We start from the raw sequence: 19,063 nt of genomic DNA on the forward strand, positions 1-19,063 counted from the left end.
ACAGGCTGAGCCTCCCCGAATCCCTGCTGTCCTTTCAGTGTGTACTTCATCAAGCAGGCTGTGATTAATTGCAGCAGAGCTGCTTTTAATTGGAAACAGAATCTCAGGCCGAGCTTCCCTTCATGTACGGATCATATGGGGGCTGGATGTGCTGATTTGTAAAAATATGTATTCACTGTACATAATATTATATATTTTAATTGATAATATTATATATTTTAATTGTAGAAATATATCTATCCAATACATCTATTTATCTATTTAATCAGTATGTAGCTATCCATGTAAATAGATATTTGCTCTCTGATTCAGCCATAATCCCACCAGCGCCTCTGCCACACATTTCTGCGATGTTGGGGCAGATACAGCTGAAATTCCAGAAGTTCTGTGTGAGTTCAGCTCCTTGTGGGACCCAAAAAATATGTATTCACTGTAAATAATATTATATATTTTAATTGTACAAATAAATCTATCAAATATATCTATCTATTTAATCAATACAAATATATCCATATAAATAGATATTTGTTTTCTGATTTAGCCATAGTCTCACCAACTGCTCTGCCACACATGATTGTGCTTCTGTGGAAGGTCCAGTTGAAATCCCAAAGTTCTGTGAGTCCAGCTGCTTGAGGGACCCAAAAAATATGTATTCATTGCATATAATAGCATATATTTCAATTGATAATATTACATATTTTAATTGTAGAAATATATCTATCAAATACATCTATTTATCTATTTAATCAGTACATAGCTATCCATGTAAATAGATATTTGCTGTCTGATTCAGCCATAATCTCAGGCATGGTCCCTGTGTGAGGTCACACCTCGAGTGCTGTGTCCAGTCTGGACCTGGAGGGGCTGGAGAGTGTCCGGGGCAGGAAATGGAGCTGGGAAAGCTCTGGAGCACCAGGAGGGGCTGAGGGAGCTGGGAAGGGGCTCAGGCTGGAGAAAAGGGGGATCAGGGGGGACCTTGTGGCTCTGCACAGCTCCTGGCAGGAGGGGACAGCCCCAGGTCAGGCTCTGCTCCAGGGAACAGGGACAGGAGGAGAGGGAACGGCTCGGGGCGGGACCAGCAGGAATTTCCCCATGGAAAGGTTGTGAAATACTGACAGGGGCTGCCCAGGGAGGTTTGGAGTCCCCAGCCCTGGAGGTGTCACAGGAGAGCCTGCATGTGGCACTCAGCTCTGGCTGGACTTGATGGTCTTGGAGGTTTTTTCCAACTTTAATGGTTCCATGCATCACTGGAGTGCCCAAACCCAGAGGAACTGGCTCTGTATTATGAAATACTGTCAGGGGCTGCCCAGGGAGGTTTGGAGTCCCCAGCCCTGGAGGTGTCTCTGGATGTGCCCTCAGAGCTCTGGTGGGAAGTGGGCACAGGTTGGACTTGATGATCTTGGAGGTTTTTCCAACCATGCATCACTGGAGTGCCCAAACCCAGGGGAACTGGCTCTGTATTGTGAAATACTGTCAGGGGCTGCCCAGGGAGGTTTGGAATACCCAGCCCTGGAGGTGTCCCTGGATGTGGCACTCAGCTCTGGTTGGATTTGATGATCTTGGAGGTTTTTCCAACCATGCATCACTGGAGTGCCCAAACCCAGGGGAACTGGCTCTGTATTGTGAAATACTGTCAGGGGCTGCCCAGGGAGGTTTGGAATACCCAGCCCTGGAGGTGTCCCTGGATGTGGCACTCAGCTCTGGTTGGCTTTGATGATCTTGGAGGTTTTTCCAACCTTAATGATTCCATACATCACTGGAGTGCCCAAACCCAGAGGAACTGCCTCTGTCTTGGCTTTTAGACCTGGACCCTGCAGCCCAGGCTGGAATTGTTGGTTTAACCCTGAGCCAGTCCTGGGCCAGCTGGACAAAGCAGCTCTGACAAACCAACAACCTAAAATACCCTGGGCTGCACACTGGGAGATGAAAACCTTATGAACCACTGAAATAATTTCATTTCTGTGACATTCCAGGCTCATTTTGACTTCAGACACGTCCATGAACTAATCCACCCTAGAGATGGGCATTGATGATGATGCTCACTGAGTTTTTTACAAGAGGAATAGAAACAATAACCCAAATTCTCATCTCATCCCCATTTCAGTGGGATGAACCACAGGCTCCAGAACAAGGATATTACTGTGATAAAAAAGAAATATGATTTTATGGAAAATTATGGAGCTGCTGTAAGTTGTGAATCTGTTCTTGGTGATTTCTGCATGGATTTCAGTGAAATCCAAACCTTGGGAAGTGATTCTGCCTTTAGGAAAAGACTGACAGACACTGGCAGCACGGGCAAACCAGACACACAGAGGAGGAAATTTGTGTCAGGATCTCTGTCAGGTACAATTTGAGCTGGGAGGTTCAAACAGAATTAAATAGTTTGTGGGGAAAATTCACTACAGGAATGCTGGACTGGAAGCTGATTTCACAGCCAACAAACTGCTGGGAGCCTTTCAGGGAGCTCCAATGGATTTTTGGGTCAAACTCTTCCCAACATGTGGATTACTCTACTTTCCCTCATTGACAGTGAGATTTTCACCCCTCTACACAAGAAGCTGCTGGCAGAACTCAGCCCCTAAACGGCACAAAGTGGCAATAACAGGATTTTAAAAGCCACCAAACTCTGTGCAATTCCTCTCAGCAAAGTGACCTGGTGCTCTGCTGCTCCCAGCCTGGGCTGTGCCAGGAAAGGCACTCCCAGGTCAACAGCTTCCATTTCCTATGGAGCTTTCCTGGAGAGCTCAGTCCCACTCAGGAGCCCTCTCAGGAGGAGCCAACGGCTCTGCCACACACATCTGTGCTGCTGTGGCACGTCCAGCTGAAATCCCAAAAGCTCTGTGAGTTCAGCTGCTTGTGGGACCCAGAAATATGTATTCACTGTACATAATATTATATATTTTAATTGTACAAATAAATCTATCAAATGCATGTATTTATCTATTTAATTAGTATGTAGCTATCCATATAAATAGATATTTGCTGTCTGATTCAGCCATAACCTCAGCAATAGCTCTGCCACATGTCTGTGCTGCTGTGGCACGTCCAGCTGAAATCCCAAAAACTCTGTGAGTTCAGCTGCTTGAGGGACCCAAAAAATATGTATTAATTGTGCATAATATTATGTATTTTAATTGATATTATATATTTTAATTATAGAAATAGATCTATCCAATACATCTATTTATCTATTTAATCAGTATGTAGCTATCTATGTAAATAGGTATTTGCTCTCTGATTTGGCCACAATCTCACCAATTGCTCTGCCACATGTGTGTGTGCTGCTGTGGCAGGTCCAGCAGCTTTGTGTGAGTTCAGCTGCTTGTGGGACCCCAAAAAATATGTATTCACTGTACATAATATTATTTATTTTAACTGTAGAAATAAATCCATCAAATACATATATTTATCTATTTAATCAATACCAATATACCCATATAAATAGATATTTGCTGTCTGATTTAGCCATAACCTCACCAATAGCTCTGCCACACATTCCTGTGCTGCTGTGGCAGGTCCAGCTGAAGTCACAGAATTCTGTGGGTTCAGCTGCTTGTGAGACACAAAAATATGTATTCACTGCACATAGTATTATATATTTTAATTGATAACATTATATATTTTAATTGTAGAAATATATCCATCAAATACATATATTTATCTATTTAATCAATACCAATATACCCATATAAATAGATATTTGCTGTCTGATTCAGCCATAATCCCACCAACAGCTCTGCCACACCTTCCTGTGCTGCTGTGGCAGGTCCAGCTGAAATCCCAGCAGCTCTGTGTGAGTTCAGCTGCTTGTGGGACCCAAAAAATATGTATTCACTGTACATTATATTACATCCCAGGCCTCCAGCTTGTCTCTCTTTGCACATTTCAAGTGCCTTTATTTGCAGCTGGCTGCCGCTTTGGGGTAGGTGCTGCATTTTCCCATTTCCCTAATTTCTGGATAAAAGGGGGGCACTGCAGCGTCTGTGGGAAGCAGCAGCTCCTGGTGCTGCTTTTTTCTGTTTTCCAGGAGGTAATTTCTGGATTTTCTGGATAAAAGGGAGGCTCTGCAGCACCTGTGGGAAGGAGCAGCTCCTGGTGCTGCCTTTTCCTCTTTTCCCAGGAGGAGATTTCTGGATAAAAGGGGGACCTGTGGGAAGGAGCAGCTCCTGGATGGTGACACAGTGGTGGCCCTGCCTGCTGCCACCTGAAGGGCTCTTTGGGAGCAGGCAGGGGGGGATTTAGGCCCACAATATTATGTCTCAAAACAGAAAACACCCGACCCTAGAGCAGCTGTAATGGCATAATAGGATAAGTGCAAGGCAGAAGCAGCAGGGTATAATAGGTACTCAGCTGCCTCTGTATTTACCTGGATGGAAGAAAGCTGGGAAACCAGGGACAGTGGCAGTGTAAGTGCTCCAGGAGGTGGTTGTGGGTGAAGAGAAAAGGCAGCAATCCCAGGTGTTACATAATAAATAATCATAACATTTGTGCTCAGCCTGAAAGGCCTCACCCAGCTCTGAGTGCTGCTGGGGCCTCTCTGGTGTTGGGTTTCCTAATTCCTTCTCTCCTCCTGGCTCTCTAAAAGCCTCTGCCTGGTGTTTTTTGTGCTTTATTATGTCTGGAGTGGAGAGCAGCTTTCATCTAGGCTGAAAAAGCTCTGGATTTCAGCAGCTGGGAGGGTAGGGAAGTGTGGTGGGAGGGTAGGGAAGTGTGGTGGATGTCCAAGGCTCTTTGTGGTGTTTCCATCCCTGGGAATGTCCAGGCCAAGCTGGGAGAGTGTCCCTGAGGTGAGATTGAAGGTCCCTTCCAACCCAAACCAGTCTGGGATGGGGAAACAGGAAACCAAACAGGGGAAATCCCAATATTGAGATCCATCCAACTCCCTCATCCACCTTCCTCATCCACCTTCCTCATCCACCTTCCTCATCCATCTTCCTCATCCACCTTCCTCATCCACCTTCCTCATCCAGCCCTCCCACAGGAGGGATTTTGCTGCAGGTCCCAGAATTCTGGGCTTGCTGATGCTCTGGTGGAATCTTTCAGGCCCAGACACGACTTTCTGGCACTCAGAACCATTTTTAAGCTGGGTTTTCTCTGCTGCTCTTTGATGTAGGCTCAGCTTTGCTGGTGGCTCTGTGGCTTATCTGCATCCCTGATTTCACTTTTCACTTCTTTGCTGACTTGGGTGCAGATCCTCCTGTTTAAGTGATGAGTCATTTTGACTTGGATGAAAATTTGCATTTTTTTTTTCCACAGGGGCACTTAGGAGCAGGTTAAATGAACCATTTAGATGATTGAGAGAGGGAGATGCCAGGGGAAGTGGAAATGTGTGCTCTGCTATTTTGTTCCTCTTTGCTTCAGATTGCTTTTATTCTTTTAATTCCTGAGATGGGGATTGCTGAGCAGTGCCTCCCTCAGCATTGCCTCCCTTTCCTGGATTCCTTGGGCTGAATTATTTGGAATTCATTGATGGATTTGAAATTGTTGTTTTCCCTATAGTGCTGCGCCATCTAACAAAAAAATCCAAAAATTCCAGGAATTTTCAAGGAATTTTCAAGGTGGACTGAACTGTTGGATGCACACATAGGGGTCTTTAGGAATGAAAGATGTGGAGTTAAAAAATGAAACTTTAAAATATAGATTTTGTGAATTTTCTCAAGTGGAGCCAGTGGTTTTTAGGAGGAAAATCTAGTTTAAAAAATCCTAAAGTATGAAACATGTTTCCAAGGGGGAGGGGATCCTTCCAAAGCTTAAGTGGGAAAAAAGAATTTTTATTTTATTTTATCATGATGTGCTGAAGTACAGGTGGTCACACAAATTACAAAGAGTTGAGGGACAAAACCTGACTTTGAATCTGAAATAAGGAAGGGGATTTGTTATTATATTATATTATATTATATTATATTATATTATATATGTTATATATTATATTATATATTGTATATTATATATTACATATTATATATCATATATTATATATTATATATTATATATTATATATTATATATTAAATATTATATGTTATATATTATATATTGTATATTATATGTTATATGTTATATATTATATATTATATGTTATTATATAATATATTAGCTTATTATTATTATTATTATTATTATTATTATTATTATTATTATTATTATTATTATTATTATTATTATTATTATTATTATTATTATTATCCCAAATATCATCCCAAAAAGATAATGCCATCACCTGCCAATTTGGAATGAGAAGTTGAAATAACAGAACCATTTTGAGTAAAGATGATTTGTAAACCCATCCCCAGGCCGAGTCTGTCCTGCAGAAAAAGCAGGACCTGTTGAAATGTCACTTACTGGGAGTTTGCTGCTTTTCATTGTGGTTAATTCTGAGTAAATGGTGTATTAATAATTGGGTTAAAGCAACTCTTCCCATGGAAATGTAGGTTCTTGCCTGCCCTATTTACGCAGCATCAGGGGCTGTCCTGTTTTCCAGGAGTGTTCCTCTCACAGGATGCATAAATCCTGTCTCACAAAGGGGAAACTGAGGCACAGATGGGGAGAAGTGGCCTGAGAAAGAATCAAGAAGTCTTGGAGGAGGAGCATTCCAAATTTTAGGCTCAAATTCCTCGTGGCACAGCCATTTGTTCTTCCAGCATCTGGCTTGCCCCTGGTTATTGATGGATAATTTGGGTCGGGGTGAGCACACACAGAAAAATGCAAATTTAGGAGATGGAACAGGCTCTGATGGCTGAGGGGGCATTTTGGGAAGTGGGGTTTGTTATTAAACACCCTCTTTATGTGGGCACAGTTCCCCAAACCCGAGCTCTCCTTGCTCTTCTCCCATTTTAGGGTACCCAAACCCAGCAGGATCTCATTCTTCAGCATGGACCATCCCCACAAACCCTTCCCCACTTTGGGAAGTGGGGTTTGTTATCAAACACCCTCTCTACATGGGCACACCACCCCAAACCCGAGCTCTCCTTGCTCTTCTCCCGTTTTAGGGTACCCAAACCCAGCAGGATCTCATTCTCGTTGTGGAGCATCCCCATAAATCCTTTCCCACTGTGGGAAGTGGGATTTGTTATCAAACACCCTCTCTACATGGGCACAGCTCCCCAAACCTGAGCTCTCCTTGCTCTTCCATTTTGGGGCTCCCAAACCCAGCAGGATCTCATTCTCATTGTGGAGCATCCCCACAAACCCCACAATCCCAAACCGCCATGGCTGCCCTGTGTCACCCCAGGGTTTTCCATCAGCTTGTTCTCATTGTGGAGCATCCCCACAAACCCTTTCCCACTTTGGGAAGTGGGGTTTGTTATCAAACACCCTCTCTACATGGGCACACTTCCCCAGACCCCGAGCTCTCCCATTTTGGGGCACCCAAGCCTATCAGGATCTCATTCTCCAGCATGGACCATCCCCATAAACCCCACAAACCCTTCCCTGCTCTCCTTCCATTTTGGGGCGTCCAAACCCATCAGGATCCCATTCTCATTGAGGAGCATCCCCACGAACCCCACGAACCCCACAACCCCCACAAACCCCACAGACCCCACAGACCCCACAGACCCCACAAACCCCAAACCCTCGCAGCTGCCCAGTGTCACCCCGGGGCTTTCCATCATCTCCATCCTCCCGAAGCGCACTCGCAGCGGTTTTCCCGCCGGGGATTTTTAGCATTATCGATCCCTGCGGGCCATGGGCTGCCGTTGACCCTGGCACCGGGGCTGCCCCGCCTTTGTCGCCGCTGCTGTCGCGCTCAGCAGATGGCTTTTGTTCCTGACCACCGCTGCTCATCCGACTGTGCAGGGTTAGCGGGTGTGCCCCATCCCGGCCCTTCCCTGCCACACTGCCCCCTCCTTCCCCCTGGCTGGGAACACCACAAGGAGCTGCTTGGCTTTTTTATTTTTTTCCTTTTTTTTTCCTTTTTTTTAATTCCTCCTCCTTCTCCCCAGGGGTCTGCCTGGATTATTTCTGAAGCTGCTTTCTTTCTTCTGTGAAAGTAAGCCAGGGAAAAGAGATTTAATTTTATTTTTTGGGATAGCTTTTCTTGGGCGACACCTGGGCCCCACCTTGGCTAAATCAGCATCAATCCTTCCTCATATTGTATATTGTATATTGTATATTGTATATTGTATATTGTATATTGTATATTGTATATTGTATATTGTATATTGTATATTGTATATTGTATGTTGTATATTGTATAGTATATAATATATATTACATAATATATAATATGTACTATATAGTATATAGTATATGCTATATAACATGTACTATATAATATATAATATATACTATGTAATATATAATATTGCTATATGATATATGATATATGATATGATATATGATATATGATATATGATATATGATATATGATATATGATATATGATATATGATATATGATATATAATATATAATATATAATATATAATATATTATATATTATATATTATATATTATATATAATATATCATATATATAATATAATATAATATAATATAATATAATATAATATAATATAATATAATATAATATATGATGTATAATATAATATATAATATATAATATATAATATATAATATATAATATATAATATATAATATATAATATATAATATATAATATATAATATATAATAATATATATATTGTGTAAGATGTATTGTGTAATATATATTATATTACATTACATTACACTACATTACATTACATTATATTACATTATAGTATGTATTATCCCAAATAACATCCCAAAGGTTAGATATTAGCTTTAGATATCAAACCCATTTGACATCTAAATGGGTTTTTTGGGGAGGATTTTAATTTATTTTTTTTTATTTTCTGTGTGGTAATGCATTGCATCGACCTGCCAGAAGCAAACTGAGGGACAATGGCGAGGATTTTTGTGGCAGCCTACAGGATTTGGGTTCCTGATCCACTTCTCCCTGGTGCCAGAATCTGCTGAATTCAGCATTCAAAGGCAGAAAGGCAAACCCCTGTGAGGCAGGAATTGCACTCTTCTGGGGGTGCAGTGCTGCAAGGGAGGATTTGGGGATGCTGGAAAAGCAGGGATTTGGGGGCTGTGGGATGTCCTGGAATGTCTGAGGGGGGAAAAGGGGAGCAGGGGCAGGTGCAGGGCGGCAGAGAGGGAAGGATGGCTTGTGAGGCTGCAGCCTGGGGCAGGGAGAGCTGATCAATTCTTAATTGCCTCCTAATGACTGCAGGGTTCAAGGTTTTGCCCTGAATCCCAGCGTTTTGGCAGGGGAATCTGAGATTTTGCTCCTTGAGGGGTGTGTCACACCCAGGCCAGTCCTGGCCTCGGCTTCTCCCCCACTGAGGAAGGGCTCGGAGGTCTCTGCCCTGTTCTCTCTGAGTGCTGCGTTGTTGTTTCTCCTTCCAAAATTAAGAAAAAGAAGGATGGATGTGATTTCTGCACCAGCCAGGCTGTTTGTCAGCATTTTACTACTTTATTGGAACTTGTGGAACCTGAATCAGGTCCACAAGAGCTGCTCAGGGCCCATTACTTTCCATTATTATTCCTTTTTGTTCCAGTATTACTTTTTCTCAGGAAGTATTTTTTTTTTCTTTTTAATTTAGTGTGATTTCACTTAAACCCACCCTTTTCCTCCTAAAACCACCATAAATTATTCTGTTACCACCTCGCCTCACTGACTGCAGCTTTGGTCACATGGGATTCTTGGAGAGGAGGGGAATTTTTTATTATTTTTTCCCATCACCAGTGGGAATTGGAGTGGGGAAAAGGGCAAATTTAAATTAATAAAAAAATCCGTTAAAGGAAAACTGCTCCTGGTGCTAAAGTCACCCTTTGGTCAGCCCTGTATGTGATCCCCCTCTTCTGGTTGTCTGCGGAATTGGATCCGGAGGGAAGTGGAGACGAGCGCAGACAATGGGATTTCGGCGAATCCCATCATTTTCATCCTGCAGGTCAAAAGAGCTGCTCGGAATGAGGGACAGGATGTGCTTGTGCTGCGTTTTGGGTTCAGCCCGGTGTGAGGTGAAGCTCACCCCAGTTATATCTGACCTGGCTCTAATTTTAGTGTTTCTTTCAGCTGCTTTGCGCCTGGGAGAGGTCAAGGTGTGAAATGTGAAATGCTGCCCACGTGGCTTGGTCGTGCTTTATATTTCATTTGTCTGCATAAAAATCCTGGTGGGAAGGGGGAAATTTTAGAGACAATCCCAGGATACCCTGAGGAAGGGCTGTGAGAGGCAGGAGTAGAAAAATAAGCAAGAAAACAACCAAAAAAAATCCCATCAGGTGCTGTGGATGGTCCCGGTTGCAAAGAGCAGAGGCAGGAGTAGAAAAATAAGCAAGAAAACAAAAATTCCCATCAGGTGCTGTCGATGGTCCTGGTTGCAAAGAGCAAATCTGTGGTGGAATGTGGGTTGAGGAACATCAGGCTTGGAGCTTCAGGGCTGGAATTAGTGCAGAATTTTTCTGGATGTAGGAATAAAATTTTATTTCAAAGCCATTTTTATATCCATGTCCCAGCTCCACCTTCCAGAAATTGAGTCTGATCATAAAGGTCGTTAAGCACAAACGAGTTCCTGACTAATTGAACAACATTTGCCATTTTGCTCCTTGGTATTCCCTCTTTTTTTTTTGCAGCATGAACCACACTGGAGTTCATAACCTCTGCCCAGATGTTTTAGAGGAGGCAGGAAATCTTCCAGGGAAGGTGTTAAATTACAGGCTGGGGCTGGATGGAAGAGAGAATTAAAGCAGGGAGAGATCTCATAATTCCCTCCCCTCCCAGCTTAAGGAAGCAGCATTCCCTTACTGACCCATCCTTTCCAGGGAGCTGAGGAGTTTTCTCTCTTCTTTTGTCCTCCCTGGGCCCGATTTACTGCAGTTCCTGGTGCTGGAGATTGACTGTGGATGTTGGAGCCATCGCTGAGTGTAAAACGAGCCAGGGAATCTTCTGGAAGAGGAAAGGAATAGGAAAATCTCCTGTGTTTGTCAGGGCTGTAGGAGACGCTGACCCTGGGATGGGGATGGAAGGTGGCTTCTCCTGAGGCTTCTCCTGAAGGAGATGCTGATGCTGGAATGGGGTGGAATGAGGCTCCTCCTGAGGGCTGTAGGAACTGCTGACCCTGGAATGGGGATGGAAGGAGACTTCTGAGGGCTGTAGAGATTGAATGTGGGTGTTGGACCCACTGCTGAGGATAAAACAAGCCAGGGAATCTTCCTGGCGTCCAGAACCATCTAGGATTGAAAAGGAATACGAAAGTCTCCTGTGTTTGTCAGGGCTGTAGGAGATGCTGACCCTGGAATGGGGATGGAAGGAGGCTCCTCCTGAAGGAGATGGAAGGTGGCTTCTCCTGAGGCTTCTCCTGAAGGAAATGTTGACCCTGGAATGGGGTGGAATGAGGCTCCTCCTGAGGGCTGTAGGAAGTGCTGACCCTGGAATGGGGATGGAAGGAGACTTCTGAGGGCTGTAGAGATTGAATGTGGGTGTTGGACCCACTGCTGAGGATAAAACAAGCCAGGGAATCTTCCTGGCGTCCAGAACCATCTAGGATTGAAAAGGAATACGAAAGTCTCCTGTGTTTGTCAGGGCTGTAGGAGATGCTGACCCTGGAATGGGGATGGAAGGAGGCTCCTCCTGAAGGAGATGGAAGGTGGCTTCTCCTGAGGCTTCTCTTGAAGGAAATGTTGACCCTGGAATGGAGGTGGCAGGAGGCTCCTCCTGAGGGCTGACCCTGGAATGGGGATGGAAGGAGACTTCTGAGGGCTGTAGGACATGCTGACCCTGGAATGGGGTGGAAGGAGGCTCCTCCTGAGGGCTGAGGGCTGACCATGGAATGGGGATGGAAGGAAGCTTCTCCTGAAGGCGATGGAAGGTGGCTTCTCCTGAGGGTTGTAGGACATGCTGACCCTAGATTGGGGTGGCAGGAGGCCTCTCCTGGCCTCAGTGTGAGCTCCTGGCACCCAGGGAGGTGTCAGACAGGAGTTGGTTTCACAGTTGTGCCAGCTGGGGCAGACACGTTTTCCTCAACGCACTGGGGGATGAGTTTTGAGATGTGCGAGTGCCAAAGCGTCCAGAACACTGAAAGGAACCTTTGTCCCTTGTGTCCCCAACAAAAGTGTCCTCTTGGCCTTGGCTGGGAGGAATCCCAGGCTGAAGAATGGACTCAGGGTGATCAGATGATGCCATGAACGTGTTTGACATCACCTCACCCCTCTGCTTCTCCTTCTTCCTTCCCCTTTCTGTGCCCAACAACCTAAATAACCAAATCTGGGCCAAATTGTGCCTCTGGGAAGTGCCACCATGCCAGGAGCACTGGGTCACCCTCAGGTGCTCCTAGATCAGGTGCCCAACACCTTTTGGGGAAGGTCACTCAACAACCTTTGCAACCCTGGGCTCTTCCCCAAAAATCCACCTCCCTTTCTGCTGGGAACTTTTCTAGGAGTGATAAATTCCCTCTGGCTCTGTGCTGAGCACAGAATTGATCGTTGTTGTTTTCCCTGTAGTGCTACCCCACTTCTAACAGCAAAATCCACGCTGTAATTCCAGGAATTGCCAAGGTGGGCTGAATGTTGGACATGCACAGAAAGATGCACATAGGGATGAAAGATGTGGGCTTGAAAAGCAGAAAACGAAACTTTAAAATCTGTATTTTGTGAATTTTGTCAAGTGGAGCCAGTGGTTTTTAGGAGGAAAATCTAATGTAAAAAATCCTAAAGTATCAAATATCAGATTGCTTTTCTTCATTTAATTCTTGAGGTGGGGATTGCTGAGCAGTGCCTCCCTCAGCACTGCCTCCCTTTCCTGGATTCCTTGGGCTGGATTAGTTGGAATTCATGGAATTGGTGTTGGAATTGATGGATTTGAAATTGTTGTTTTCCCTATAGTGCTATGCCATCTAACAGCAAAATCCACATTGTAATTCCAGGAATTGCCAAGGTGGGCTGAAATGTTGAAGAGAAAGATGCACATAGGAGTCTTTAGGAGTGAAATATGTGGGGTTTAAAAGTAGAAAATGAAACTTTAAAATGTGGATTTTGTGAATTTTCTCAAGTGGAGCCGGTGGTTTTTAGGAGCAGAAACAGACTGCAGGAGCCAGGGGGATCAATGGGACATTGGGAGGCCCTGGCCCTGCTCCCTCCTCCTGCCCCATCCTGCAGATGCCACTGGAAATTGATTTTTTTACGAAATCCAAAGGTGAAGCGTGGCATGAGGCAGCTCAGAGCCATCTGTCTGCTCAGGGCTCCTGTTGGGGGGTATTTGTTGGTAAAAAAACCCCAGAAATTTCGCTAAAGGTGCTTCCCTCTGCGTCAGGGAAAATTTCCTTTGTTTTCCCTACAAACCCATCAGGTTCTGTTGCCCTGACGGGGAAATCAGAGTCACACGTGTGCTGCACGCATTCCCCAGCCGCCCAAGGGCCACATCCTGCCAAGGTGCTGAACCATCGCCCCAAAAACCCCCCAGGAACCTGCAAATCCCCCACCCAACCCTGAACCCTCCCCAGAGCCAGGGGTGCCTTCAAACAGAGCCAATAAATGAGAAAAGAAAGCAACAGATGCTGAGTCATCAGCCAGAACTGCTGTAATACTGTGTGCACCCCAAAAAGCTCAGTTTGGGTTGGTTCCCTTAACCTGGGAAGCAGGAGAAGAAAAGAGGAAAAGAATTTCTGTAGTGCACCCCAAAAAGCTGAATTTGGGCTGGGTTTCTTAACCTGGGAAGCAGGAGAAGAAAAGAGGAAAAGAATTTCTGTAGTGCACCCCAAAAAGCTGAATTTGGGCTGGGTTTCTTAACCTGGGAAGCAGGAGAGGATAAGAGGAAAAGAATTGTTGTCAGGCACCCCAAAAACTGGATTTGGGCTGGGTTTCCTTAACCCGGGAATCAGGAGAGAATAAGAGGAAAAGAATTGTTGTAGTGCACCCCAAAAAGCTGAATTTGGGTTGGATTTCCTTAACCTGGGAAGCAGGAGAGGATAAGACAAAAAGAACTGTTGTAGTGCACCCCAAAAAGCTGAATTTGGGTTGGATTTCCTCATTCTGGGAAGCAGGAGAAGAAAAGAGGAAAAGGAAAATAAAAGGAGCAGAGTTAAGGTGGTTTTGGTAACCTCTGTGTGATTTCCAGGACTGCTTTATTTTTGAGTGTGTATATATATATATATATATAAATATATTTAATTTTTATTGTTTTCCTCTATTTTTTTAAATTTTAATCTGTCTCAGTTCCTGCCTTTTTGCTTTGTTTTTCCCCTTTTATATTTTGCTGCAGTCTGCAGGCAGGCAGCCCCTCAGCCACGGCACAATCATGTAAACTGCTCTGGAGTTAAAAGCAAAAAAAAAAGAGATTACATTGTCCTTTTCCTTTATTTCACGGCTGCTCACAATACCTTGAAGAAACCACCGAGTTTTTTTGGAAAGGATTCAGCTCCCAGCCTGCAAATGGGGAGTTTCCAAGCCTTCCCTCTGCCTTTCCAAGCTGCACCTTCCTTTTCTCACCCCAGCCTCGCACCTCCGTTTTGAGATCCCCCACAAACCCCGAAGGAATCAATCAACCCCAACTAATACTTTAATGACTCCTTTTCCTACCGAGGAAACAAATCCAGGAGCACACACACACACAAAAAAAATTCTATTTTTTTTTTTTTTAAAAAAAAAAGGAGCTAGAGGCTGAGGAGGACCTCGTCTGGTCAATGAAAGAAAGAGACGGATGTCTGGTGCCATGGCAATGGAGCAGGGATTACTTTGCACTGGAAAATAGGTTCTTTTTTTTTTTTTTTTTTTTTTTTTTTTTCCTATTTCCATTTTTTCTTTTTTTTTTTTTTTTTCCCCTTCTCTCAAGCAGCTAAGAGTTGTCACCCGAGTCTGAGAGGCCCATTTAGAGGAAAACGAGCCTCTGAGGAGAACTGAATGCTTGCTTTCAGCGGCTGCTGCTTGAACAGTCTGCTTTGCTTTTCGGGCAAGGCAGGATGCAAACACCCAGATTTGTTTGGAGCACTTTCCCCCGGCCCTGTGCGTGTGCATATGTGTGTGGAGAGAGCCATAAAAACCCCAGCAAACGGGAGGAACGCACATTAATAGCAAAAAAAATGACATTTCAGGGCAAAAGCTCTTTATCCTGCCTATGATTCTGTGAGAATTTCTCATTTCATTGGCTGATTTTTGGGGTGTATTTAGGATTTCCTTGCATTAAGCTGAATTTTGACCGAGATTAATTCATTCCATTGAAAGCAAGTTAAGATATTTTGTAACAAATGTTATTTTTTTGGTGGAAAATGCTGATTTGTGGAGATTCTCCACTGGGAGCATTTTCCTTCTTTGCTGCTTCTTCCCTACCCCCAACTCTGAATATTTTGGGGGTTATTTGTTTGAGTCTGCTTTTTTTATGTGTTTATTTGCTATTTTGTTATTTTAACTAACCAACTATTTTAATTAAGCCACCAAGTTTCAACCTGAAGAAAACATTCCGGCCAAGCCTCCATTTTTCTGAAAATTCCTTTTATTTAACAAAGAAATCGGCCAATGGAAACAAACCAAAGGGATGCTATTTTCAAGCAGGGTTTTTTTTTTTAGCTGCCTTTTTGAATTTTTGAACTTTTAAAGTATTTTTTGGCTGGGTTTTTTTTTTTTTCTTTTTTTTTTTCTTTTTTTTTTGGTACCTCTTGGGGTGAAGGAAAGGCTCCTTGCCTGTGTGGCAGCCAAGAGATGAAGGTGTTCTCTGATCTGTGAATCATCCACCCACCAGGCTCCAGACAAGCAGATACCAAGTAGAATTATTTAAAGCAGGTAAAATGGGATAAAAGACCTTTGTGTGACTTTGCTGGGCTTGGCCAGGGAGTCCCAGGTGGTGACACCTGAGGTGACTCTTGGTGAATTCCCCTCAATTCCCCACCCCAAAATGTTCCTTGGGGTAGATCAGGAGATAATTCCACTGCAAAAATGGGATTTTTTTCAGTGCTTTGAGCATTCCCACGTGGATCTGGGGGGAATTGAGTTGATTTCTCCCATTTTAAGCACCATAAAATGCATTAATTTTGCAGTCTGGGTCATTTAAACACACATTTCCCTGACATCAACAAAGGCACACGTTGCAAAATATTTACTGCTGTTCTGAGGTGATGTTGCTTTTTCCCCATGGTAAAACTGCTTTAATAAATGAGCCAAAATATGGTTTTAAATTATGTTAATCTTGCTCTGTATGTGCCTTTCCTTTTGCCTGGCAGGGCCACATGAGAGCCTTGAAATCCTGAATTTTTTCGTGCTCTGTGTCCTTTCTGGGCTGAGCTCTGTTGTTGTAAATGGAATGCGTCTCCTTTCTCCTGTCTGCTGTGAAAAATAGCTCCTCTCTTTGATCTTCCCCTCATTTGCTAAAAAGTAACCAAAAATAATCCCCTTTTTTATATATATATATTTGGGGGGTAGGTGGTGAAATGTGCCAGGATTAAAAAAAAAAAAATAAATTAAATAAATGTGACCCCTCCTTTTCAGCGATTCCGAACTGTGAAACAGAAAATCTCTGTCCAGGTAAAAAATTTGAGTTGTCATAGCAACAGCAGGATGGCTATTTATTTTTGGATTTCCATTTTCACTGATTTATTTAACACGTTGACAATCCATTTATAATGAAGAGGAATTCAAGAGGGGTTTTTTTGTTTCTGCCCGGGTTTAGAGCCAGCCAAGGTTGGGTTACTTTGCGCCGGAGAAAATAAGCAAAGATAAAAGAGGTAAATAAAAAGGAAAGCTTGTGGCTTTTGGGGGCTTTTCTTGTGGGCAAATACGGGCTCACAGGCGAGCGAAATCATGACTGAATTGTTTATTTTGTCTTTTAGTGCTGGAAAACAGAACAAAGCTTTGAGGGCAGGGCAGCTGCGAGGCACAGGAGCCACAGATGCTCGCTCACCTCCACCTGCCCTTGCTGCATGCCAGGGAGAGGTCAGCAAAATCTTTGGGAGTGATTTCTGCTTTCCGTCCCCAGGCAGAGCCCCCAGGGCGGGGACAAAATCCAAATTTCTCCTTTCGGTGCTCCCAGAGCTCCCTCAGGCTCGGCTTTGCTCGCTGTCCAACCAAGGAGGTTTGGGAGGATCTGCTGGAGTTTGGGGAGCTCAGGCTTTCATTCTGCTTGAGTCCCAAAATTATCCGAGTGGTCTTGCCTCATTTTTGGGGTGTTTGTGCTTTGTTTCAGGAGGGGATGGTTTGCCAGGCCAGGAGTCCCTCAGGTTTTTGTGCCCAAAGATTTGAGCCATGCCTGGATCCAGCTCTGGATCCCACAAAGGCAGAGGTGAGATTTTCCTACCTCCCAGCATGGAAAATGCAGCAAAACACCCAGGAAATCCCAGGGATTTAGGAATTCTTGTGTACCTTCCTCCCTGGAGGTTCAATTTCTGTGCCTGCCTCTGCCATCACATTCACCTGCCACGATTAAACCAAACCTTCAGCGTTTGGTGACTTGAAACCCTTGGAAGATTGGCAAGTTTGGGGCAGGGAGAGGTGGAATCCAAGCGGAATAACCCAGGGAGAGCAAACCCAGCAAAAGCTGTCTGGGAGTGTGGAGATGGAGCAAATCTCTGCCTGTTTTTTTTCTCCCTGCAATTGCTCTGCAGGTTGGCTCTTCTGGGATGGATTTGGGAGGCTGAGATGGCAATTCTAAAAGTGAAAATCGTGAGATTCTGGGGAAATCTCCAATCATTTTCTCCCATTATTACTGGCTGTGCCATCCATCCTGGCTGGTTTCAGGACAGGAGGGCAGCACTTGCCCGAAGCATTGCCCTTCTTGAGGCCAAACCTGTTAATATGTGAAACACCGGCTTGGTTTTGAACCAGGCACTCCAGGAAAAGGTGAGGTTAGGAAAAAAAAATAAAATAAAATAAAAATTCAAATCAAGTGCTATTTCTGGCCTTTAAAAGAACTCAGTGAAAATTGTGAGATTCTGGGGAAATCTCCAATCATTTTCTCCCACTGTTGCTGCTTGTGCCATCAGTCCTGGCTGGTTTCAGGACAGGAGGGCAGCACCTGCCCAAAATGTTGCATTTCTTGAGGCCAAACCTGTTAATTTGTGAAACATGGGCTTAGTTTTGAACCAGGCACTCCAGGAAAAGGTGAGGTTAGGAAAAAAATCAAATCAAATCAAATCAAATCAAGTGTTATTTCTGTTATTTCCTTAAAATAACTCAGTGAAAATTGTGGGATTCTGGGGGAATCTGTGGCATCAATCCTGGCTGGCTTTCAGAACAGGAGGGCAGCACCTGCCCAAAGCTTTGCAATTTTTTGAGGCCAAACCTGTTAATTTGTGAAACACCGGCTTGGTTTTGAACCAGGCACTCCAGGAAAAGGTGAGGTTAGGAAAAAAAACTAAAATAAAATAAAATCAAGTGTTATTTCTGGCTGGGATCTTGAGCCTGGAGGGAGGAGAGTGTCCACCAGCACTTCCCCCTTTTTCTCCTGGCGGAGCATCCAGCTTGCAAATTGTCTTTTGTGGGGGGGGGGGGGGAAGGGTGGGAAAACCCAAGGAATCAACTTCCAGACATAAATACAATATGGACAAGTCATAAACATTATTAAAGCAAGTCTATCCCTGCAGGGCAGGTTTTTGCTCATAATGCTTTCCTGATTGCGCTTCCGCAGCGCCGGGGAAGTGAATAGCGGGCTGATTATCCACGGCCTGATCTACAGCAGCGGAAAAAACGGCTCCCTTTGTGTGCCAGGGGGGAACTTTGCATATTTACTGCCCAGGAACAGCCAGCCTGGACATCCACAGCAGGGTTGAGCCCAAATTGGCCATGGAGGTTCTTGTGGGGCTCTCCTTGTCTCACCCGTTACCCCAAAGCCCCCAAACCCCAAAGGGTTTTTTTAAACCTGATGTCACAAATTTTAGCTTTTTTATTTTTCACGTTCTGTGCTGCTTTAGTGTGTGGGTCTGGGTTCACATCAGGGGATGCTGAGCTCTGTGCACAGAGCAGGGACACAAAACAATTCCTGCTCCAGCTGGGCACCAAGGACAAATGATCCAAATCTCAGCCCAGGAGCACAAACCCCGTGGGCTGCAGAGAGAAAAACAAGCAGGGTGGGACTGCCTGGGCTAAAGCTGGAATGGGAC

The sequence above is a fragment of the Ammospiza nelsoni genome, chromosome 24, assembly GCF_027579445.1.
Source record: "Ammospiza nelsoni isolate bAmmNel1 chromosome 24, bAmmNel1.pri, whole genome shotgun sequence".
Classification (NCBI taxonomy): domain Eukaryota; kingdom Metazoa; phylum Chordata; class Aves; order Passeriformes; family Passerellidae; genus Ammospiza; species Ammospiza nelsoni.